This window comes from Hydra vulgaris, chromosome 07 (genome assembly GCF_038396675.1).
Source record: "Hydra vulgaris chromosome 07, alternate assembly HydraT2T_AEP".
In the NCBI taxonomy this organism is placed as follows: Eukaryota; Metazoa; Cnidaria; class Hydrozoa; order Anthoathecata; family Hydridae; genus Hydra; species Hydra vulgaris.
The window spans coordinates 10,634,832-10,646,762 of record NC_088926.1 but is presented as its reverse complement, the minus strand read 5'-3'; positions in this window follow the sequence as shown (position 1 = coordinate 10,646,762).

The following is an 11,931-nucleotide window of genomic DNA, read 5'->3' as shown; positions in this document are numbered from 1 at the left end:
AATTGGAGATTTTGTTTTCCATGCCTTTAGCAAAAAATTGATTTTGAAAAAAAAGTTTATAACAAATAATTAAATGGTTTATGAGCAAAATTTGATATTTTGTCCCCCTTCATTCTAAAACTTTTATTTTACGACCATAACATTAAATTATTAACTTTTATCATTAGATATAATAAAAATGATTGAAAAATACATCATCCTTTAATATTTATTAAGAATTAATACAATTAAATTATTTTGATATCGGTTTGAATTTAATTTTTCTTACAACAAAAACTTTGACAAAAATTAAACATTTGAAAATTAGTTTTTTTACTTATTTAATTTCTGGCGTTGTATGAAACTTTTACTAATACGTTTTTTAGCAATAATAAATTTTTACTCCTCAATAAATAGCTATATTAATTTATTATATTAAATTCTTATTTACTTGTAAAAACATCTTATTAAATCTTTACTGTCACGAGGTTTTCACTTCCCACGTGAAATTGTATTTTGCGACAATGTTGTATTTTGTCTATAAATTATAGACAAAATAAATATTATAGTATAATATTTTTTTTTTTTTTTACGATCTTATTACAGAGTACCACAAAAGAGAATTTTACTAGGAAGCTCACACCTCTTTCCTTAGAGTCGTCCATAAAGTACGTACGCTCATAGGGGGGAGGGGGGAGGTCTTCAAAAAGCGTACGAAGGCATATGGGGGAGGGGGAGGGGGAGGATTTAATTTAAAAGTACTTTGATTTTTCAATTTATTTCACTTAACCAGCTAAAAGTTAAAATTCTCACTAAAGATCCTAGCTTGCCAACAAAAAAATGTATGGTATAGGGAGTAGAGGGTATTGTTTCCCTCTACGCACACACATGCATGGGCGCCCGCAGAATTTTTTGATGTTCCAAATAGGACACTTTCACACATTGAGCAAACTCCAAACTTAAGTATCTTTATACCTATTCCAAATGAGGAGACCTTGCAAAAAATTGGGATGGCGGAAGCCTGGGAACAAAGACGCTCTAAATCGCTAGCTTCCCCCCTGCCTAAACGTGAGGGCACTGATATTGTAAAATTTTCGTTTTTACCATCAAAAACTAAATTTAAATACTTAAGTTTGCAGTTTGCGTGATGTGTGAAAGTGTCCTATCTGGAACATCATACAATCCTGCTGGCGCTTATGCACAAATGCCATCCTATATATACTGCCCCTGAGTATTTCAGACAACCTAATTTTTGAGTTGACAAAACACAGGTTTTAGCAGTGCAGTGGCTAGTGGGACGGAGGCCCCCGATAAAAAACGTGTCATAAGGGTCTCAAAATCTTCCAAATTTTACCGCTAGGTTTTGCTAAAATAAAAAGCTCTTTAAATTAGCAAAAAGGCACAAAATTTGCTGCTTTGTTCCCCCCCCCCCCCCCTTCTCCCTTGTTTCAAATAAGGGGTATGGGTAGCCTATTCTCGGCACTGGGTTTAAGGCTTTGTTTTCAATATTATTGACCTCGCGTAAGACTTATTTTTTACGGAACACTGAAGAGGGATGCCTGAAAAAAACGTCCGCCTTAAGTATAGTTTATCTTTATTTGATCCGTCATTAAAATTAGAAAAAGTACAATAAGACTTGAGCAAGACTCGAACACCGGTCTACGCCGTCGCAGCCTATATTTTAACCTCTCGGGCAAATGTTAACAAAGAATTTAACTTTATTAAAATTAACATTTGTATATACTTAATGACGTTTATTTAATTGGGATCCTGTGCCGTAAACAAAAAGGGCTTTGAGGTCGTATAAAGTATCTAAATTACCTCCACCTTTTTTTTTTTCAATAAATTTTTTAAATTGAAAAAAAAAAATAGGAGGGGGTAATGAAAAAACGTACGTACTTTTTAAGGGGGGTAGAGACTTAAAAATACGCATGGCAACAGGAAGAAGGGGTGTCAATTTTCAAAATTTTTAGCGTTCGTACTTTATGGACAACCCCTTACCAATGTCGCTCATTGGACTCAAGCCGACGTCGAACATCGGAACTCTTGGTTCTGAGCCAAAACTCTAACCACTGCGTCACGGCTGCTTTAATGACTGCTATTGACTAAATAGTAATTAACAATAGTTATTGAAACGGCTACTCTTGACTAAATAGTATTGGCAAAACCTGATCACAAAAAAATTTTTGTAATCAGGTTGGAACAAACCACAATCTTTTAAATGTTTAAAAGTGTTGACTTAATACTTTTTTTTTTTTACAAATAAAATAATTGATATGCGGTAAATATTTTGAATTTGGTAAATATTTAAAAAAATATTTTAGTATGCCGTTTAAAAACTGTGTCATATTCACAATTACATTCAATTCTAAGTGCGTAAGATTTTAAACAATCTTAATTGATAATTAATAGTACAATGACGATGTTAATATTGTTATTATATGCATACATATCAACTACATAATATATTATTATTCAACCTTTATCAATTACAGAAGACGTCATTCGCAACAAGTAATAAAAGTGATTTTTAAAATAAAAAGTACTCTCTTTTCTGAGAACATGTTTACAAATTTTTAAGCTTTATGTAGAGTAAGATGTTAAACGGACAAGTTATATAAATGCTAATATAATCGACTTTTATAATAGGATTTTTTTTCTGATGAAAATCTAAGCAGGTCAATTCGAATCAAAAGGAATAATTTTATACTTTCACCTGCCAATAAATGGGTGATCTTGATAAATAGAAGGGTTAGAAATATAAATATAAAATCTAATAAATTGGGAAGTTTTAATAAACGGAATATTAAACATTTCAAAAAATAAAATAATAGGCTGTAGTTTTCAACAGGGGAAACGGCAACAAGTTGGAGACCACTTTCAATGAAAATTTAAAAAAACAGAATTACTTTTATTGACGTCATCTTTGGTTTATCTTTCTAACGTTTTTAATATGGTTTATGTTGAAACGGCTTTTATATAAGGCCTGATGACGGTCTGAGCTGTTCAGTTCGGAATATAACAAATAAATTAATACTTTCGCCTACCAAGTAAATGAAGGAATCTTAATAAATAAACGGTCAGAGTTTTGAAAAATGTGAACAAAAAAACAACAAGCTTTCGGCGTGTAAATTCTCTATACATTTTGAATGGCTGTAGCAACTAAAAATAATGTTAAATAAATAATCAGAAACGATTTTGAATTAAAGAAAATGTAGCTCCTTGGATACCACAAAGTCTATCTTGTGAAATACCGGGTCCGAGTCTTGGTACCCGGCACTGAGTTCATTTTAAAAAGTTGGAATAAGAGCTTGTGAAATCTCTAGTGCTGAATTGTTTTCACAAAATAACCCTGATTAATTTGCACTAATTAAGTTTGCCTAAATATAAGGTACACACTCGCAAACTAGGGTGTAAACTCGATGTCCGTAAATATTTTTTCTCCCTCAAAGTTGTTAATATTCGTTAATTTAGTATATTTAGTATATATTATATATAAATATTTGGAATAACTTGCAGTCTGATGTCGTTAAAGCCAAAAACATCTAGAGGTTTAAAAATTAACTCTCAACTTCTAACAATTCTCTTGTGAAAAAAATCTCTCACACAATAAAAAGAAGCTGTTCAAGTATCCGTTTATATCAGTTTCCTTTTTGCACTATATATTGTGATTATTCTACAAAAATATAGTTTATTCTGTATTGAGTAAACAGGGCTTTATGATTATTGACTCCATGACTCTTTTAGACTTATATCAAGAAATTTATGTGTTGAAGTTTGAATTAAAAACAATTCTGTTAAAAATATTCCGACACAGTTTAAATTACCATATAAAGAAATAGTTAATGGTTAATGTAAAAGGGTAAAGTTTTAAGGTACCCGGTGCCAGGTATCGCAACAAAATGGTCAATTCCGGCTATCCGGGAAAACAGCCAAATTTTCCGGGTCCGCGCGTCCGAACCGGGTACCCAACACATCACTATTTTGCCTATGGCATGGCTGTAAAAAATTTTAGTTTTTAACTTTTGTTTTGAATATTAAATTACTAATTTATTCGATAATTTTAGAGAGAAGAAAATTAGAATTTTTTTAGAATGTCAAAAGAAGAAACAACTTCGTTGAAATGTCTTAAAGTTTCAATAAAACCAAAGATTTCATAAGCTAATTTCATTATTCAATTTCATAAAATATTTTCAGATTCTTTAAGCCATTCTTAGGAGAACGTCAATGTTTTTTAAAAGTTTATGGCAATCATTGCCTTTAAAGTATCCACTATGGTACGGCTGGAACTGAATGTGCAACTTAGCTTGCCATTCGTTGACTCCAAGCTAAAAGATTTTTAAAAAGATCATTAACTACTCTAAGAAGAAGATGGAGTTCCATTGGTGGAATAACACCTAAAATGAGCTCTTAGTTGTCCATACTGATCAAGGGCGAATAGATTTTATTTGCAAAATTTTTTGCATAGTTTAAATCTGAGCCATTAGCAACAAACTCAGCATATTTTTTCTTCAATGTGCCAAAAGATCTTAGAGATCCACATTCTGGTAGATTGTCGGAATTGACATTGAACCAGCAGCAAGTATGCTTGCTTGAATGGAATTGAATTTCACAAATAATATTCGCCATTTTTAAATTACATGAAATGTAAAATACCACGTCATTCAATTAAATAATATTCATCAACGCTTTGACATTTTTGTATGTTTTAGGTAGATTTTCAACAAAGACAGCAATCCGCTGACGTTTAACACCTGTGTCTAGAGATATTGATTCTGTTAGCATGTGACGTTTTATTTGTTGAGAACTGCTTGTTTCGTTACTCATGTCAGTTATTTTAATAACAACCAAGCTCATTTTCAAAAATGATCCTTCACCATCAATTCCAAGTTTGACAAAATGGCTGTAGCTGTAATCTCTGCCCTTGTTATTTAACCCCCCCCCCCCCAAATTTTTCAGTGAACAACATGTTTTTGTTCTTCAGTTTCTCTCTTTGTAGTTACAAAATTGACAACTGAGTGTTAAAAGAAATCTTACAATGTTTGATCCGGCGGCATTAAATTTTTTCTTGAAACCCTTTTTAACCAGTCGAGTTCCTGTTACTTCACGTTTAACTGCATTTGTTCCGTAAGTATATAGTTTTTTGATTTTAGTGTAGATTGTGAGACAAATAAAATATAATTCGATAAAGTGTAAGCTGCTGATTGAAACAACTTTCAAACTGGCATTTAATATTGCGTAATAAAATAAAAATAATAATAAGTATAAATTTAGACAACAATTTTCACTGCTTGAAATTGTTAACTTTAAACATTTTAAATTATAAAAAATGTATAATTACCTGGTATTACTGGAAATAGTCTTGCTCCTTTAGCTTGGCTAAGCAAGACTTTTTCTCTAGGAGAAAAAATTTTTGCTTTTATTACAGGAGATGCAATTCGCTCTGCTCCAACTTGATCTTCCTCTAGACCAAACATGCAAATTTTGGCGTTTTGTTGCGATTGTGCAGGAATGATTGAAACCTTGAGCTATAACTGACAAACAACGCGTACATCTTTTTTCTGTTGATAGGAAGGGAAGATTTGGAAATGTTTCAGGCTTGGAAGATGTGCTTTCTTTAGGATTTATATTATATATCTTTGGTCCTAAATTTTTTTATTATGGTCCGAAAGTCTTTCATTATGTTTAAGCTTTCCAATTTGGCAAATAAGACAACCACATGCATTAGAAATTCGAGTCAAAAGCTTGATAACTATTGTAGAGAAATTTTAGAGAGGCGGCAATGAATACGTAATATTACCAGCATCTTTTTTTTGTAAACTAATTGACATGAACTTGTTTATCTGCATGGTTTATGTCACTTTTTACAAATTTTTGAATTTTTGCAATAAAGTCATTTAAATATGTCACCTTTTCTCATGCATAATAAACATACAGAACTTCGATAGCCTACGATAGTCTTTTGCTTTATTTGGGATTGTAATTGATTTCTTTAAATTGTTTTTTAATTTTAAAGCTGACTATTTTCTTGCTACAAAATTTTTTTTTGAATGTTTTTAATTCACATTTAAATGCTAATTCTACCGCAATTACTGATTATTTATATTAAATTGTTTAAGGGTTAAATAAAAAAAGATCAGGTTTTCCAAAGTATTCTTTAATTACTACAATCTGATGCCACTTGTTTACTTTTATTATTACGTTTGAGGTTAATTAAAAAATTTATTGTATGAACGTAAAAATAAAAGCTCAAGTGTGTTATCCTATAAACAAAATTGGTTAAAGGAATAAATTAAAAAGTGATCAGATCTTCCAAATATTTTTGTAATTACTATAATTTGATGTCATCTATTTATTTTATTTACACTTAACATCAATTAGTAATACTCAAATTATAACAGTAAACTAATATACTAATGTTAATTATAAAGTAATATTTTACAGCAAAATTTTACGCCATTTTTACAAAATTACCCCAATGTAAGCCCTCTTTACCCCATCTAAAAAAATATTTAAAAAAAAAAAAATTTGTGCTATTCTAAAGTAAATTAAAATTCATTAAAAAATTTAAGCTTTTTTAATTTTCTTTCTTCGCATTTTGGAGTAACGACCATATAATGAATCGAACTCCCTCAAATCTGATAGATTGTCGAAATTGACATTGAACCAAGGGGGTTGTAAATTTTGCATGGTCACCGTTTCTAAACACCAAGAGTTTTGTTAATGAAGTGTGAAATACATAAAAGAGCTTTGGTCTACTATTACATAACGTATTTTTTTTTTTTTTACAAAAATAATATTTTCCTTAACGGGGGTTAAGAGGGAGAATTTATTGGGGTAATTTTTCCCCCAAGTTCTGATTGCCGTAATTTTGTGTAAACCATCCTTATTTGATATCATTATATAGATATAAAAGTTTTGAGTTTATTCCATGCTTGAAAGTCAAAATTTTCGACTTCCAAGCATGACAACACCGTGACAACACTAAAATTCCAAAATCCAACTAATAAAATGCAAAAATCTGACAAAATTAAAAGATTATAAAAACACCTCTAAATGTACTCATAAGGTCTATAAGATGCTCCCATAAAAGGATTTTTTTGGTACTTCCTGATGATGTTGATTGTGAAATGGACAGGGTGTGAACAATCTTATAAAAAAATTTTCTGAAAAAGTTTGTGAATATTTTTTTCCTGTTGTCATTTTTAATACTACCGAGGTAGCAGAGCTACGTTGACTTAAAATTAAAAGAACATTGGGAATGAAATCAACCGATCATCGCAAATTGATGTTGGCAAAGCACCAACTTGAAAATCGAGACAACGTCGAGCACAACCATCGTTTAAACGTTGTTATTGTATAACAACATTTAAACGATATTTTGATTAACTCGATGTTCACGTAATGAAAATGAGTAGGAATGCTTTTGTGTGACATAAATAAACTAGTGTCATCAACAAACATAATAGTCATTAAATCCGAGGCTTTTTATACAACACTAATTTTAATAAGGAAAAGGAGAGGTCCTAATATGGATCCTTGAGAAACTCTACATGTAAATTTAACAAATTTGATGAAAATTTTTCATTGGCGTAAACAAATTTTTTACGGTGAGTTATATAACTTTTTAGCCATTTTAAAACATTGCCTGTTATATCATAGTATTTTGATTTTTTAGCAAGAAATTTATGATCAATTTATCGTATCAAACGCTTTCGATAAATTAATGAACATTCCCAATGTGAATTTAGAACTTTTAAATGAGTCTGATTATTTTCTTGTAAGCTGAATAACAGCATGCTGTGTTTAATTGATTTTTTTGAAACCATATTGCATGTTATATAATAATTTGTTTGCCAAAAGGTGATTCAAAAACTTCAAAACAACTTATAATAACATTCCCATTGGACATCATCAGGACCAACTGCTTTATTTGACTTTAACAATTTAAAACCATTTTTAAACTCTTCAAAAGACAAATCAAAAAAATTTAGATACAAGTTTAGAGGTTCATATGTTACCTTTATTAACTTTTTAGAGTTTAGAATTTTTTTGGCTAGGTTTGGTCCTATAAACACAAATAATTTATCAAATTCGTAAGTAATTGTTTTTTGATCAAGAAAAAGATTATCATTTAAAGGCACATACTGGTACACTGGGATACCGGGAAAATCCTGGTAGGCCCTTTTAAAAATTGTAAAACCTGGGCCCCCTATCAAATAGGTACCTGCAGTTTCAGTTAAATTTATTTCATTTCATAATCGAATTTGTTTTTAATTTCTAGAATATTACATTTTTTTTAGTAATACAAACTATTAAAATGATAATTTAAATAAATTGAAAATAGTTTATAATGTTAAAATTATTTTAGAATGGGTGTGGTGAACCTAATTAACGTTAAGTGCTTATATATAATAAAATAATAATATTATGACAGGACTTTGAAATTAGTACAAAGAAAAGTCAATGTAAAACTGGCCTATTATTGGAATAATGAAATATCGATATGAGTGGAAAAAGTATCATTATTTAAGCCTCATTAAATATTATGACGTAATACGTACCAGTCCTTGTTTTGTATATATTATTATAATTTTTTTTTTGTTTAAACATCATAATTTATTAGTACCTATATAATCTATTTATTTAGCATTGATCATAGTAATTAATAATATAATAAGATGCTCGTTGTCGAATTCAAGATTATCATGAAAACCAGATGAAGCAGTAATAAGAACCGTGCGCATCACATGACGTTTTTTGTATCTTTTATTGGTCTAGGTTTGCGACTGCAAGGCATTATTTTTTTCGTTATAACGATTTTTTTTACTAAACATTTAGTTCAATTTTACATATTTTTAAACTTCAATATGTATTTTGTAGTATATAATGAAGCAAAATAATCAAAAGAAAAAAAAAACATAAAAGTGGCTCGCTTAAACGAAAAGAGTATAACAAAAAACGTCTTAATGAAACTCCTTCTAAATCCAAAAGACTGAAATTTTTTTTCCACAAGCTATTTTAGGTCAGAATTTCACAGAACAGCAAATTAATCGTCAAATCACAAATGTATATCTGGAAAAGTTGTACCCATTTCGCCCCTAAAATCACAAGTTCATATAACATCCAATATTATAACTGTTTTAAGTCAGAATTCCTCTGAACATCAAACAGAATACAGAGTCAAATGAAATTGAATGTATTTCTGAAAAATTTGTACTCAATTCGCCAATAAAATCACAAGTTCATATACAACCAATACTGATTCAATACATTGTTTTTTTCTCCTTCTACATCTATTTCAGCTGATAAACAAATTTCTACAGACTCTGGAAATATATTACTTAAGAATTGTAAAAAAACAGAATTATTTAGTCAACAGATACGTTCATTATCAACAACAACTTTGTCCCAGTATCAGAGAGAAGCATCAAAATGTTATATGAGTGATATTCGGGGACAAAGCGTGGACGAATTATTTAACAGAGTCCAGAGGAGTCAAAGAGAACATAAAGTAATCAGAAGAAGAAAAGTAGCTGAATCTATAATAATTGAATCTGTAATTGAAATAGTCAAAGTAATTGGAAAACAAGGATTGCCTTTAAAAGGATTTAGGTAGAAGGCAGCTTATAATTTAAATAATACAGCAGTTAACCATGAAAACTTTCTAGAAATTGTTTTATTAATAGCCAAGTCTAAAATTGACTTAAATGATCACATTACTGAGACAATAGTAGAAAATGAAAAACGAGCAAAAACTGTGAAAAAGGGTAGAGAAAATTTGTTTACTATTTTAAGTCCTGCAACTGTAACTAATATTATTCAAACTGTTTGTAAATTATTATTATTACAAATATAAAGTAAATTCAGCTGGTATTTCTCCAGTTACTTGGGATACAACTGCGGGTATATCTACCTATGATCAATGTATACTTGTTTTACGGTATATAAGTGACAGAACTGAAGGTACCAGGTTTATAGTTGAAGTTGTGGAACGAGTTGCAGCTCTAAACAACGTGATTTTATTTTCAGGGCAGGGTTTATTTAATTTATCAAAATTAACTTTAAATTCTATTAACATTAGTTTAGATAATTGTGTAGAAGATGCTTTTAATGGTGCTGCCAATATGAATGGCCAATATAAAGGAGTTTAAGCAAAATTCAAGAAAGTGCTCCAAAGGCATATTCATACATGGTGCTACGCACATGAGGTAAATCTGGCCTTAAAACAAACTACTTCTTTTTTAGTTACAGTTATATTTTTTTCGCACTTCTTTAAGAACTGTTTGTTTTTTTCAAAGAATATTATAAAAGACTTAATGTTTATTATTTTATTATATTGTATTTTCAATTTATGAAATTTCTGTTACTAATCATTTTTCAAACGGCGTAAGAAGTACGGCTCAAAATCTTTAAAAGAAAACCAACGAGAATTTTTACCAACCAGTGCAGAAGCAAAAATATTCATTGAATTTTTATCCAGCGTAATTTGGGAAGATGAGTCAGACATTGATATAGAACTAGAGCTTCCTGAAAAGAGAAGAAAAACTATTCCAAAACGTTATGGAGAAAATTCAAGTACTAACTAAAACATAGGAGATAGAGATCCTCCCGAAAATGTTTATAAAACCAAAACATTTAACGTAGTTATGGATAATATTATTGCTTGCTTAGAATGTAGATTTTTGGGCAGTAAAGAACTTTATTGTGAACTTGAACAATTTGATCCAAGAAGGTTTGAAAAATGGAATTCCTTCTGAAGATACTAATAAAATTTGTAAATTTTTACTTCATATCGATAAATATAAATTAGGAGAACAATTATTAGTTTGTGAAGTTTTGGCCTTAAATATACAAAACTGATATTTGAGTTGTATACCAAAACCAAAGCAATTTGCGAGAAGATTCAGATTTTGAAGATTTTGAATACTCTCAGGAAAATGATAATAATAAGTGTACGAAAAAATAAAAATTTAACTCACGTTTATTATGCGTAACAAATGTTATTTATAAATTCAATATGTATTCTTAAGAGTATAATGAATTATTTGAAGTATACAAGTTTCTTTTAATATTTCCTCTTACTCTAGTAAGGTTTGACTGATTGTTTTCAAAACTTAAAATTACAAAAACATGTTTAAGACGTTGTTAACACAGTAGAATTTGAAATAATTCTTTTTGATGAACTGTGAAAGCGAATTGTTGGAAGGCACTGGATCAAGTCATCAACTTAATGCGTGAAAAAAGTACCGAAATGTTAAGAATGTTGAAACTTTAGTTTTTAAACATTTTTTTGAACTTATTCAACCATTATTACTTCCTCTGTATTGAACTATTTTTAAAAATATACTATTCATATTTTTTATACTACGCAATCAAGATCACTTAAATAAAAATAATTATGTTAATATTGTTGTGAATTTATCTATTTTTATAGAACTTAAATTAAAATATAGATTTGGTTTCATTATTCAGGTTCATGTTAACTATATAGTTTTTTCTAAGTGTAAGAAAAAGGGTAGATAACCTGGCGATTATTATAGGTATACATGGGGCCATTTCTTTTAGTAAGTATACTGTATATAGTAAGTGGACCCTAACTGTATTCAGTTTCCCGATAGGGAAAATGGACCCAGTACGCGCCTGATCATCTACTTTAATAACTGAGAGCAAAGATTGCGATATTTTTTTAGTGTCACCGGTAATTAATTAGCTGCAAAGTGCATTTTGAGCTTAATTTGTACTTTTTAAGTAAATCAGTGTAGTATATTTTTTTTGAATTTTTCCTAAGGCGTTCAAATAATCTTAGGTAATTTTTATAAATGGTCTTACTCTCAGTTGTTTTTGATTTTAAATATTGAATATAAAGCTTTTGTTTAAATTTAGAAGATTATAGAATACCCTTAAGGGTCAAAAACTTGAATCGCCTTGGATTACTAATTAGTAATCTAA